The sequence below is a fragment of the Lampetra planeri genome, chromosome 10 (assembly GCF_965212315.1).
Source record: "Lampetra planeri chromosome 10, kcLamPlan1.2.h2, whole genome shotgun sequence".
Lineage (NCBI taxonomy): Eukaryota > Metazoa > Chordata > Hyperoartia > Petromyzontiformes > Petromyzontidae > Lampetra > Lampetra planeri.
The window spans coordinates 10,443,657-10,458,529 of NC_136116.1; positions in this window are offsets into that span (position 1 = coordinate 10,443,657).

Below are 14,873 nucleotides of genomic sequence, written 5' to 3' on the forward strand. Positions count from 1 at the left end.
GCAGTGCCACTGAACAATTGGAAAGCTCCCTGCACACAGTTGCAAAAAATATTAGGAAAATATTAGTGGCGCAATGAATTGGACAGATTCGGGGTCAATCAAAATGCAAATCAGTTTTCTTCTTCTCACTTTGCGGCGAATGTCGGTGAGACATATAGACGTGTACATTGAGACGCACTGATTTACGTAGCCGCCCATAGACTCGCAAAGAGACTCACAAACTCGTATAGACTCACAGAGACCCATACACTCACCAAGATACCCACATTGCAGTCGAGCGGGTGATTATTATTGGATCTGTGTGGAGCTTTGACTCACACATAGACCTTAGCAATACATACATTCCACTGTTTATGTATAGCGCATTAAGGCGCGCACGTATTTAAAAGATATCCGAATCCCACATTTAAAAAGTGCGGTCATTTTTTTAAAAACATGGATTAATTTCTCACTTAAGGTTGTGCGAGTCGCTTGTAGACTGGAGTAAGTGACACGTGACCAGCAGCCACAACCATAGCGAGAGGCATCCTGGATGTGGTTGTGCCCGGTGGTGAAGAGTTATCTCTGTCGCAAGACTCGGGATGAAATAAACAGCAACAAAAATGTGATGCTGCGTTGGCAGCCGCGGCACTAACGCGAATCACACGAATCTTAACACTTCCATCAATAACACTGCCGTAAACGTGATAGAGTATTTATATACGGACGACGTTTCAGCCAATGATCCTTCTTCATACCAGAAGAAAAAAAAACTGCCGTAAGTGGGTGGCCTCCTTGTCGAGCCCGACTCCGGAACGAGACGCGGGGAACGTCGATAAAACTGTCGCAGCTCCTGCGGTCGTCTGGGACTCTCTCCCCCGCCTTCCTCCTCCTCCTGCTACTCTCTCGCTGCGCCACACGCTGGCGCCCGTGTCGTCACTTCTCTCGGCATCTCACAACTTTTACCCTTTCATCGACTCTCCCCGCTCCTTTGATTCAACGCCATTTAAAAGTTACGTTTTGTGCGCGTTGCACTTTTTTTATTTCATTTTTTAAATCAATGAATGAAGAAGGCCCATTGCCCAAAACGTCGCCTGTTAATAGCAATGTATGTGTTTTTCCCTCTTTATGGAGGAATGTGTTTAGAGTTGTTCGCATGCAGCGCTGAGCAATATAAGGGATTAGACTTGTGCTCACTGCACCGTGTTTCCTTCCCCCGAGGGGGGGGGGAGGCAAGCTTTGAAGCGATGGGAACGCCGCGTTGAATAGTAATGACATTATTTGTTGTGAGACTCTAATGGGCTTCAGTAATCCCTTCAATCCAGCGCGCGGCGCATGCAAAACCTTCGTCTGCCAAGTGCCTCCGTCAGTCTCTGCACGTGGTCACACGTCTTGGAAAAGTCGCCTTAACGCCGATCGCGTTTGACGTCTCCCCCGCCCGCCCGCATCCCACCAAAGACCCCCTCCCCCCAATCTATTCTCGCGCATGATGATGGCAGCGATATGGTTCGGGAGTTCAATGCCGATGTCGAGGTCTGCTGGCAAAGACGAGAGAGAGCTTCTGGAGAGTTCAAGTTCAAGTTCATGTATTAGGTATAGCCCTGTGAGCCATTCGGCTCTTGAATCGGGTGCAACTGCAACAAAAAACAAAAACATGAACAAGAAAACATCTTATAGTGACTATGTGCAAACAGAAAATCCAAGAAAAGACAGCAAAATATTGCAGAAAAAGCACCGTACACCAACACTGTGTGCAAAAATCCCAGTGGGATGCAAGTCAAACAACAACAACAACCACAAGACAACTTAGATTAAGGCCATCAGTCTAACTGTGTACTACAACAAACAAACATGGCCAAACCATGAGAGACGGACGGTTTGCGTGAGTTTTGTTTTCTTCGCTCTTCGCCGCCTCTGTAGGAGGAGCGCAGACTCGCAGTGGTTTGACTCGACGGCTGCAGGGTCGTCGTCTGCACGCTCGCTCGCCAGTGGCACTCTTACGGCGCCGAATCGCTAGCAGGCGCCACCAAGCGCGGATTCATTTCAAGCAGATGGGAACGAATTCATGTCCATCATGGGACCTCCTTTGCCAGTACCAAAATATACTAATAGGGTTTTCCCCTTTTTTTTTGTTGGCAACAAAACTGACACCTTTTGCAAGGAATCATGCTCGTGCGCCTTTTGGTGTCATCTGGTCGAACACCAGATGAGACTAGGCTCTAAAGAAAGCTGTCTCTGGTGTGGACCAATCAGTTTCAAAGACAATGCATAAATTATCAGAGTATTGTTTTTTGTTTGCATTTGACTGCAAGTATTGTGGTTAATGTAAACATGATTCCTTGCAAAAGGTGTCCGTTTTGTTGCCAGAAAAAAAAGGGGAAAAACCCTATTAGTGAATTCATGTTCATTGCCTATTTTTTTTGTTTTTTTTAAATATAGGACAAGGACGACCCCCGCTTTAAAGTGAGAACGTTAATTTAATCATGAATACAGTCGCAATATAGTCATGGATACAGTCGCACGCGCATTATTTCTTTGGGAGAGGTGGACTCGTGGCTTACCGCGCGGCACCTTGAACCCAGCGACGGGAGTTCAAATCCAGGCCACGGCCAACATCGGTGGCGAGTGATATCTGAACCGGCCTCGAGGTATATACACTGTCTTGTACGATCATCCATTGAGATCCCATCACCATCGATAGCCTTCGATCTATCGATCTCTCACGTGCTGGCGATGCAACAAAACTGAACGTAGCATTCGGACCGAGGGGTTATTTTATCGCTCCATCTCCTGCGCGGATGTCCTCTCTCTCTCTTTCTCTCAAGCGCATTTCCTCGCATCGCTGTCACGAGCCTCGGCCCTCATCGGTTCCATCCATACGGAGTAGGATCGCGTCACAACGCAGATCCGTGAGAGGTGCTCTTCATCCAGCAGTGGACGTGGTCACCCCTTCTGGTCGTGATGTTAACTAAAGAATAACTCGTTTTAATTTGATTCACCAGGCAAGGAAGGTCCATTGAGCTGCGAAGCACTTTTTTCAGAAGCAACCTCGGCCATAAATGATAGTAGCCGTCCATAAATGACGTCACGCGATTTTGGACGATTTTTGACCCCCCCCCCCTCAAATATGACGTCACAAAGCTCTGCCCCCCCCAAACCATATTTCAATTTAAAAAATAAAACATGCTTCAAATCGCTTTAAACTATTGTCATTGTAATGCGTATTTTATATGGCGCTGCACTCTGATGTTGTAAGAGAAAATTTTATTAAAAAGTCTATTTAATTAAGTAGAACGTGTTTTCTATATTTATTTAAAGTTGCGAATTTTGATGTGACGTCACAATTCTCACCCCCCCCCTCGTCACACATCGCCACAAATGTCTGATTCCCCCCCCCCCTAGATGCGTGACGTCATTTATGGGCGGCCGCTTAGTTGATGAGTGTATCGCCTGTCCAGAAAAGCAAACGGGCTTGGGGCGGAGAGGGGGGGCTTAGTGGTAATACATAATAATTACTGGATTGACTTCGTGGCAGCCAAAAGGAATAGAACGCGGACGTCCATCGCGGAGATGGAGCGATACAAATCAGCTCGTGTGGAGGTGCTGGTTGTGTGGGGAGGGGTCATGATTACATCGCAGCATCATGAGAGATCGCGACGGCTTGGGGGAGGCCTTTATCCAGCAGTGGATTGAACACTGCGGCTGCTGATGATGATGATCATTGCCGACTACGACATGCGGATCCCAAACGTGGACGCGTGTCTGAGCGTCCTGCCAGCGGCGAGCGGAAGGAGCTCACCTCGCCGTCACCCTGGGAGCGCAACAGCTGATCCACATTTGGGATCAAAGGCCGCCTGTCTCCATGGCAACCCACACTCGTACCTCCGAGCAACTCCTGGGCCCTGTACCACATGGGGGCTTCCATGGCAACGGGCTGCTGGGGAAGGCACAGGCGATGAGATGGAGGTGTGTTCACTATCGTGCCGCCAGCGAACAGCTACTCACCATGCAGCGGGTAGGGCCGAGAGCTGCTGGTGATGATAGAGGCGGCGATGGCGATGGTGGTGGTGGTGATTGTGACGATGATGGGTGATTGTGGTGATGGTGGTGATGATGAGTGATGATTGTGGTGATGATGGTGGTGATGATGATGAGTGATGATTGTGGTGATGGTGGTGGTGATAACGGGAGCGATGATGGTGGTGGTAGTGATTGTGACGATGATGGGTGATGATTGTGGTGATGGTGGTGATGATGATGGGTGATGATTGTGGTGATGGTGGTGGTGATAACGGGAGCGATGATGGTGGTGGTAGTGATTGTGACGATGATGGGTGATGATTGTGGTGGTGGTGGTGATGGTGGTAGTGATGATAACGGGAGCGATTATGGTGGTGGTAGTGATTGTGACCATGATGGGTGATGATTGTGGTGATGGTGGTGATGATGGGTGATGGTTGTGGTGATGGTGGTGGTGATAATAACGGGAGCGATGATGGTGGTGGTAGTGATTGTGACGATGATGGGTGATGATTGTGGTGATGGTGGTGATGATGATGGGTGATGATTGTGGTGATGCTGGTGGTGATGATAACGGAAGCGATGATGATGGTGGTAGTGGTTTTGATGATAATGGTGATGATAGTGTTGATGTAGTGATGATGGTGGTAGTGATGATATTAATAGGTTTTACCCTTTCTGATAATGGTAGTTGATAGTGATTATAATACTGATGAGAGTAGTGCCGATGATGATGATGGTAGTAGTGACAGTGATGATTCGTAGGCGTAGGCAGGTTGGTATACATTTTAGTGTGTAGTCCTTCCCCGTACCTCCAATTAGCATGGTTGACTACGTACGGTGCAAAATAAGTTAAATATACATACATACATACTTAGTCCTATTTAAGCAGACATGATCTCTACATACTTCTCTTGTAAGGTAGACGTGGGAGATCTGACACACGCACAGAGGTGAGTTATTCTCAATGGCAGTGGCGGGCCGTGTGTTTTACACCTAGGCCTTCAGTGCTATCTTCCCGCAATTAAAACCGGCGTCGAATAACCTCACCATGACACTATAGGCTATTGTCATTCGACGTAACCACCCCATATACACGGTGACAGTAACCTTTATCGAGTGGAATAAAGTGATTTAACACGAGGCTCAACATCTATGAGAGTTACAATACACGAATTACAGAGATATGAATACATGGTGACGGAAACTATCAAGGATGTACCATTATTAAGCAGTATGACAGGATGCTGCATCACAAATAGACATCGCATAGCCCAAATCAATGTCATTACCAAGGAAACAAGAACAAACTCACAACAACCAGTCACATTTACTCATACGACCACCAAGCAAGCAAAAATGGCGTAAAATACAAATAACACAATCACAATTCAACAGGCTTCCCCACAGAAAAAAAACCCTAAAAATCTAAAGGACTACATCTAAAAATCTAAACGTCACGAAAGGAAGTTTAAGTAAATCTTAGATGATGCTACGTTACGTGCTAGCTAGTTTTACTTCAGTTAGCTAACCGGCACTCCGATCACGCCACACACAAAATGCTAACGTAGGCGGCTAGGCCAGCTAGAAGGCTCCGGCGTGTCAAAGGACACGCCCAACATGGCAAACTCGAAATTTGATTGGTTAAAGAATATGACAATCAACAACATCGTCCCCATTTGCTTCAACAGCAGATGGGATTCACTCAACATTCTGAAGGCCTCAGGGTAGATTTTTCATCCGGAGAGGTTTCAATTTCATTTATTTGCTATAGCCATGTGAGCCATTCGGCTCTTGAATCGGGTGCAACCGCAACAAACAAAAACATGAACAAGAAACATCTTAAAATTACTACGCGCAAACAGAAAAATCCAGGAAAAAACAGCAAAGTCTTCCAGAAAAAGCACCGTATATCAATGCTGTGTGCAAAAATCCCAGTGGGATGCAAGTCAAACAATAACTACCATAAGACAATTTAGATTAATGTTATCAGTCTAACTCTGTACTACAACAAGCAAATATGGCTAAACCAAAACGTTTTCGAAATCAACAAAATAAAGCTATAAAAGCAATGTAACAGTGATCATAGGAACTGTGATTGATTGAGAGGTGGAGACAGCACAGGTGGAAAATCTGATTGGATAAAGCTCTAATATATGAGCTGCACTGGAAACAGCTCAACTGGGGGAGAGAGTACCAATGAAATTACTTTAATAGATTGATGGGAACGAACTTTCTTAAATACATATAGCATTCATGAAAATATATATTAAATTATAAAAAATAAAATTTTCAGATTCTGACAATCTCTAGGCCAGCAGAGAAGGCCTTACAGTAAATAGGGATACCAACTGGCTTACATATATCCTACAAACAATATACAGCGCAACATAAGCAGTTTAAAAATAACTGTGATTTTTTTATTGTTATGGGTGCACTATTATTCCATGGTGGTATGGCAGGAGCATCTTCTCAGGTAAACTACAACAGCAACGGACATTTCGAGCCCAATCCTTGGTCAACCCATGCGTTTAGAGCAGTGGTCCTTAACCTGGGGTTCACGCTCCCCTTGGGGGTGCGAGATGCCCTTTCTGGGGGTGCGAGACATGCCTAGATTCTTTTTTAGAAGGCAAATCATTGAAACACAATTTTTTGCACGGGCACGTAAGTACAACTGCTTTGTTTAATCAAACCTATGTATTTATTGATAATACACATGTTTTTACGATTGAGAACCAACGGGATGCATTGCTGCAGTGAAGGTTAAGAACCACTGGTTTAGAACATTTACCTGCTATACATTTCCACATGATAAGCCACTTCGTCGAGCTATCATTTGTGGCCAGGTCGCTTCTAAAAAAGAGTTCATGGCTCAGTGGGCATTACTTGGTAAATAAAGTAAAAGAGTCCGTCTAGTTTCAGTTCACTTAGCTTCTGAGAGTTGACGAAATCAAACGCATTCGTATTATTCAAAGGAAATGTGGTAATACACATGTTACACATGCCCTGTGTATATTATATGCTGTATATACTCGTCTCACGACTTGCGATCTTGCCAATGGCCCCATAGAAAATAATCAACGGTCCGATTCCCATCTCCATTTCAAAACAGATAATGAAGCTCAATAAGCTCTCGTCTGATTAAAAATAGAAGGAAAGTGTGTGAATCAATGGGCATTAATATGGAATGAATAACATGGCACGCGTGCAGCGTTAGTCACCTTTAAAATATATGATACATTCAATATATACCATATTTAAAATATGAGTTTATGGAACGTTAATATTGAACAATTTTTTTTTCATAAATAATAAAAACAAAACCTCACATGAACCTTAGCCAACACTGAACAGGCTACCTTAGGTGAAATGAATAATTGAAACATTACACCTCATCATGCAAAACATGAATGCACATGCTCTATACAAAGTAAAGCTGTAGCACTGTAATCGTCTGCTCGTGCCGCTGTTGGCAGACGTGTTTCCACTAGAGGGTATTTTGGCCGACTCTTCTACACTGACCAGATGTCTCGGAAGAGGTGGGATTTGTTAAACAGGGTCACCCATTTCGAGAAACACGATATGCTGTCTTCTATTGCCGTGTCAGCACGCACAGCATGGCCATTCAGAATAGCACATGGGAGGGAGCGGTGGGCACAAGTGGAAGGAAAGAGATCAAGAGGAATGCAGCAGAAGAAGAGGTGGGGGGGGGCGATGTGGTGCGATGGGACACGGTGGCCCGAGGAGCGGAAAGAGAGATGGCGCAGGACAGGGCAGCGCGGAGAAGATTGGCAAGGACAGCGGACCCCCTCCCCCGCGTGAGTGGGACAGACGCGTGGAAGAAGAAGGGAGCGGTGGGCACAGTGATGAGCGCGCTGCGCCATGAACCCGTAAACCTGAGTTTCAATTCCTGGCCACAGCTAACACCGGCGGCGAGTGAAATCCGCTGTTTGCGTTTAATTTGTTGTCCTTCTCGCACCTCCGATTACCACGGTTGCCTACGTACGGTACGAAAGAAGTCACACACATATGTACATGTCTGAACCGGTATTGGCGCTTCCTCCCCCAAACCTTCACCAACCCGCACTGACCAGCGTGGTGAAGTATAGTCAAACGAAACTCCACCGCCGAGACCGAGTGGAGGGGCTTCACCCAGCAGCGGACGAACACCTCTCCAAGCCCCCCCCGACCCCCCGAGAGATGGAGCGATGATGCAACGTCACAAATACGCATGGATTCAGGAGCCGTTCATCCAGAAGTGGAATGTGTCTGTGTATATTAGCCAGATGGTGGGGAGCGGTAGTGTCGCGGTTAGCGTGCTGCGCTAAGAACCTGGCGACCCGAGTTCGATTCCCGCTCACGGCCAACACCAGTGGCGATTATCTGAACCGGTCATGGGCCTCCCCTAGGTCGACTCAGTCTCAAATGAGTACCTGGTGCGATGTGTAAACATCGCCACGAGGGAGGTAAAGGCGGCCGAGCGTGGTGCTGTGTCGGCCATCATAGGTGCTCGCTAACAGCACTTGCCTCAAAAGTATGTTACAGGCTATACGGGGGATCTTTGTCTTTGCTTTTTTAAAGCTAGTGCGGGGCCTGTAGCATATGTCATAAAATGGCCCTAAATAAAACATATATTAAAACACAATTTTTTAACTTGCATAGTAAAGTAATTATACTTTTTCATTTGCTATGCAGCCAGATAATACGACAAATCACTAACCTGAAACACCCAGTCGTTCATAAAAGTTTAAGGCAGTATAGTACTATAGTAATAGAACAAGTGCAGAATCACTGAACCGGAATTGATATCTTGAAAGCATTTAGCCCGGGGCCCTTGAAAGTGCGGGGCCCGTAGCATATGCAGCTACTTTTGCTTCTAGCATAATCCGGCACTGATGAAGACGCGTCGCAATGCTGCACTACAACAACAGCGCACAAGAAGGATGGGGTGCCACTCGCACGCGGGAGGGGGGGGTCTGCCCAATCTCGTTCTCATGGAAACCCGAGACTCGGCAACCACGGCGAAGCTGTGAGCTCCACGCCACCCGGGCAATCGGCTCGCTTGACTCGTTCACCGACACTGCAGTGCACGAGGTGAATTTAAAGTCAACGTGATGAGCACAGAGGCGGTGATCGTAGCCTCCTTCCAGTGGTGGAGATTCCACATTCCTATGACCAGTTTTTTTTGCATAGGACGACCGCTAATGTTTGACCAATATTCCACCAAACTGGTCAGTGGGGAGTTTTTTTTTGTGAAGGCGCGGAGCAGAGAAGTAGCGTCTGCTGCCCATCGTGTAGCCACACAGGGACCTATGACAACGATACATGCGTGGTGACATCTGAACCGGTTATGAAGCTCCCCCCCCCCCCTCACTCTATAACCGGTTCAGATGTCACTCGTCAATGGTGTGCGACGTGGCAGGATATCAAATTAAGGTCGCCGAATTATGGATGCAGTGCCCTATACCACCGCGTCACTACTCCATAGAGAATATACATTTTAGTCGTACAGAAATTAGATGCGGATCTTGGAAAGCCTCACCGAGTCATCGTTGAGTAGGGGTGGTACATTGATTCAACGAATACAGTATTATCGATTCTAAGGCTCACGGTGTGTGCATCAATGAATGTGAATTAGAATGTATTTGTTTATGTTTTATACCATGGGGCCATGTCATCACTGCAGCCGCTAGTGGCCCCTGCATTAACCACAAAATAAAAAAAATAACTATGGAAAAATGCAAACCAGTGAGATAATTTTACAGAGAAAATAACAATTAAAAACGGACAATATTTTTTTTTCGATTTAAAGCTTTCGTGACTGCAGGGATTAATCTTTTTGGTTCTTTCGGTAAAGTCACGTAGAAGGGAAAATATATAATAATAAAAATAAAACTTTATAAAATCCATATTTTATTATGCTCTATTTTTATTAAATAAAACATAATAAAATACATATTTTATGATGTTTTATTTTTATTATGTTTTATTTTTATTAAATAAAACATAATAAAATCCATATTTTATAATGTTTTATTTTTATTATTTTATTATTTCCCTTCTACGTGACTTTACCAAAAGAACCAAGAAGATGAATCTTTTTTTTTGTGCATTGCCTTTTTCCAAAATGTTATCACTCTGGGTGTCATGCCTTGAGACGAGTTAGCTACTGCGTGAAGAACTCTCGTACAGCATTGCAATCCTTCATGTAAGAGAACATCCCACAGAAGCGTTACACCACAGAGCTGTCTCTGAGATCCATTTCAAGTGACCTCCGATCGACGCAGTCGGAGGCAGTTCGATACCTTCCCAATCACCCTGCTGCATATGAGCGTAACATCCGTCGCATGACAGTCAAACATTTACAGTCAAGTTTCAAAGCTAAAATTTTGCCAACTTGAGTGCGAAGAGCATATTTAATGTAAACTTTTTTTTTATACTGTGCAGTTTATTGGAGACTGCTTTGGCACTTGAGCACAGGTGGCCGGTTTAATTCAAACCCAAGATCCCAGCAGCGTTGCCAGCTCAGTGATTGACTGCGCAATATTAAATGGAATAACTCGGCGTGTTGATGTCCTTCATGGGGCTTATAAGAGTTCACGTACCGAGTCAATGCCCTTGTGCATTTTAAGAGATCACTCACGCTGGCTGGCGCCTGTGCGCACACGTCGGCATAGGAGGAGAATTTTTATTCACTCCTCATAACTGTTTTACTCATTCATTTGCTCATCTGCCGCACGCTTTTCCACTGCGCTACAGTACCAAGATGCCTGAGATGCTTTGTTCCAATATATAATGCACAGGGAGACCGGTTCACATAGCTTTATTGAGCCGTTTTTCTCTATATATTTCTCCCGCTCACTCACTTGCTCACCCGTTCACTGTCTGACTAATATGTGAATGGTGCTATGGACATCATAAAAACGTGGCCTCCCTGACATTTTATACTCACTCAATAGCCCTCGCCCACCCCCCCCCGCAATGTCCTTCCCCCCTACCCCCACCGATAATGTATATATCTGCAAAAATTCTGCAACCTTCTTGAACCCATTCATGCGCTGCAGATGCTGTGCATGGGTTCAGGACATGCACAATGTCGTTATTTACACGAGGCCAAAGCACCATGGCATGGATCAGAAAGATTGAATCACATGTGAAAAGTGTTTAAAGAAACAGAGAAGTACATGATTGGAATAAGAGAGAATCAGGAATAATAACTTCATGAATCTGGATGTTTGGTATGTGGGGGTGGGAGGGTTAAACTTGCCCGGATGGTGAAGTGTGTGCAACTCTGGTGCAGCGGTTAGCGCGCTGCGCTACGAACCCGTCGTCCCGATTTTGATTGCCGGTCACGGCCAACACCGGTGACGATTATTGGAACCGGTGCTGGGCCTGTCCTAAGTCAACTCAGCCTTAAAATGAGTACCTGGTGCGGTGTATAAACATCGCTACTGGGGCGACAAAGGCGGCCGGGTGTGGTGCTGGACACCCATCCCCTCCTGTATCGTGCTTGCCTTCATAGGTGCTCTCTAACAGCACTTGCCCCAACAGCCTGTGAAAGGCTATACGGGGGATATTTGTCATTGTCTTTTGCAACTTTGCCCCCTGGACACAGATGTCACGGCGTGTGCTTTTTTCGGGCTGTTTTTTGTCTTAAAACTGATTTTGGCAACCCTTCGACCAATTTGGTGAGTATTATTTATATACTGTACAGTATATGGTAAATACCTAAGAGGAACACGACTTTGTCCTAAATTTTCATTCACATTGGAACATATTGACGAGAGTAATCATGCCCCCTCGTTACGGATTGACAGCGATCGTGCATGTGCGCTTTTGACCTTAGCTGGAACACGTAAAAAATGCTTTGAGTGGCTGAGCTCTCACGCGGGGAGGGTGGTCTCGCTCGCCTCCTTCAGAGTGTGAATTGAGAGTCGCAGGAGCCCACCCATGGCCATTGCAATTAATACCGTTGACATGGCCCGGCAGGAATAGGTGGCGGGGTCGGGATGATCAAAGACCTGATTGGCGAAACAATCACCGAGGCTATGGGGCTTTTGTTTCGTTGACCTAAATCGTGCGAAATGCCCCCTTATTGTGCGCGGATCACATTGATAAGCTTAGTTTAACACCGTCATTGTAAGCACAACACATGCGACATTGCTATTAAACCGTTGCACAATGGTCCCACTGTACTTTGATATCAAGTGGGTCACGTGTTTATATAACGTTTGCGTCGGGTTTCTTTAAAGATAGAGTTTGTTATGCAAAGATGCGTGAAGTGTCGCATGCTTGGAATTGGAGAGACGGGAAGAAGAACACGTGGACCAGATAACTTAGACAAATAAGGGAAATCAGCTTCACTGTTGAAAAAAAAGCGTGTTTAGGGAATTGGCAGCCAAAGGAGCGAGCATTACCAAGAGGACCTCTACTGTGGAGATGGAGCGATGAGATCATCTCGTGCGTTTGTTGCAATGGTTTGTTGATGGCGACAGCTTGGGAAGATCGTCATCCAGCAGTGGGTAGATCACGGCTGCCGACGATAATAAGTGATTGCATGAGCAGCACGCGGTAGGCAAACTGCCTTGACAATGGGCACATATGCGCTGGCTGCTGCCTGTTGGCCTATTGCTTATTGACATTGAGAATGTGTTCGTTGATACCTAGAAAAAACACCTGAATTTGTATAGCGTCTAAATGTAATGGACTTCTCAAGTACTCGTTATAAGCGTCTTATATAACAGAGAGTGCTCCTTCGAGCAACTGCAGTTCGTTCACGTATGCCGTCGTGTTTGTTCGTCATCTCTATGGCCTTCCACTTGCTGATGTGTGCACAGAGTTCGATTGCTATCGTGTGCATGATGTACAGTATGTGAACACTGCACTTGGAATAATGAATCATTTTCATCTCTTTTCAATCCATTGCTGTACGAAGGCTTTCCCATGTCGGTGCACAGGCCACTTACTTTTTGTTAAGACAATACATGTGTACGTATATGGCACACACACACTTCTGAATGTCGCTACACAATAACAGAACAGGATGAGAGCAGCCAGACAGAGCGCACGCGACTTTGTTCGAGGCAGTGTGACCGTCCATGCCTCCACAATGACTCCAGAAAGAGCAAAGATCGTACCACGTGTGTGCAATGTACGCACTGAGTTACGTCACTGTATTTAACAAACTCACGATCCTCATGTTCAAGCGAGCGTTAGGTGGAGCTCAAATCAGTTGACGTTACTCCTATTTTTGTAATTTTACCAGGTAAGGCCCACTGAGCCCTGTAGCTCTTGTTCAGAAGCTACTTAGACCAAAAATGATAGCTCAACGAAGTGGCTTATCACGTGGAAAATGTATAGCAGCCAAATACTTGAAACGCACGTTTCTAAATGTGGAGGGAAAGACCGGAGGACCCGGAGAAAAATCCAAGTCATCACGGGGAGAACATGCAAACTCCAAATATGCAGGCGTCAGGGTCGGGATCGAACCAACGACCTCCCGTATGCCATGCGAGGTAGATGTTAACTACAATTCTTACAATTCCACATTGGTATGGAGGTGACAAGTCCATTCGCAGGACGACCACTGTTGAGCTCGTTTAATTGGCATTGGAGGAGTAATGCTGCCGATGGCAGTGATGATGATGACAAAAATGAGGTCACGCTTGTGAAACGTATGCAGCGTGGTGAGTGCACTCTAAACACCCGTACAATGCGGGCGGAAAGTCCCTATACCGCTACTCACACAGATCCATTGGGTACAGAGTGGCAGAGTGGTATAGCGAGTTTTCGCCCTCGCCCACAGCACAAGTGAAGAGGTTCTCCGTTCTAACATTACTCACGAGACACCGTAGGCAGCAATCTGAATACAAACGACTAAATATTAACTTTAAGTCGACATTATTACAGGATAAAAATCCAACAGCACTTGCCGCAACAATCTGTAAAGCTTAAACGGGGGGTGTTTGTCTTTCGGGCCGTCCATAAATGACGTCACGCACCTAGGAGGGGGGGGGGGTCAGACATTTCACATTTGTGACGATGTGTGACGAGGGGGGGAGGTTTGAGAAATGTGACGTCACATCAAAATGCGCAACTTTAAATAAATATAGACAACACGTTCTACTTAATTAAATAGACTTTTAAATACATGTTTTCTCCTACAACATCAGAGTGCAGCGCCACATTAAATACGCACTACAATGACAATAGTTTAAAGCGATTTGAAGCATGTTTTTTTTTTGGGGGGGGGGGCAGAGCTTTGTGACGTCAAATTTGAGGGGGGGGGGTCTGACTTTTTGTGACGTCTGGTGACGAAGGGGGGGTGGGGTAAAAAATCGTACACAATTGCGTGACGTCATTTATGGACGGCCCCAAAGGGGGCCGGGAAGTGGTGCTGCTGGCCAAACAACTCGCTCGTGATCCGTGCCGGTGTAAAGAGGGGCTCGCTAACAGCACTTGCCTCGAGCTTGCGTTGTGTTATTTTATTATTTCTGCATTGCCTTTAAACACGCGCGCACGCACTCACGCACGCGCGGTCAGCTGTACAGGCCGTGACGTAACATAATAATTAAATAAATGCGCAATACCACCCCCCCTACTGCCCCAATTCACATGTCATCGTAGCGAAATCTATCTTTCTAGCTCTCAAACAATGAGCGTCTTTGGGTGGAATACGTATAGTTAACAAAATAGGCCGGCAGACGAGAATATCTTATTCAGATATCTGGCTTCTCCACATCAACAGAATACACAAATTATATATTTTTTGACCCAAACCCATCGGCCCCCACGGCCTTCCGTGGAAGTGGAATTAATTCAGCAGCATTGACTCGGCACAAGCAACACTCTGAACCGGTGTCGACATGCAGTGA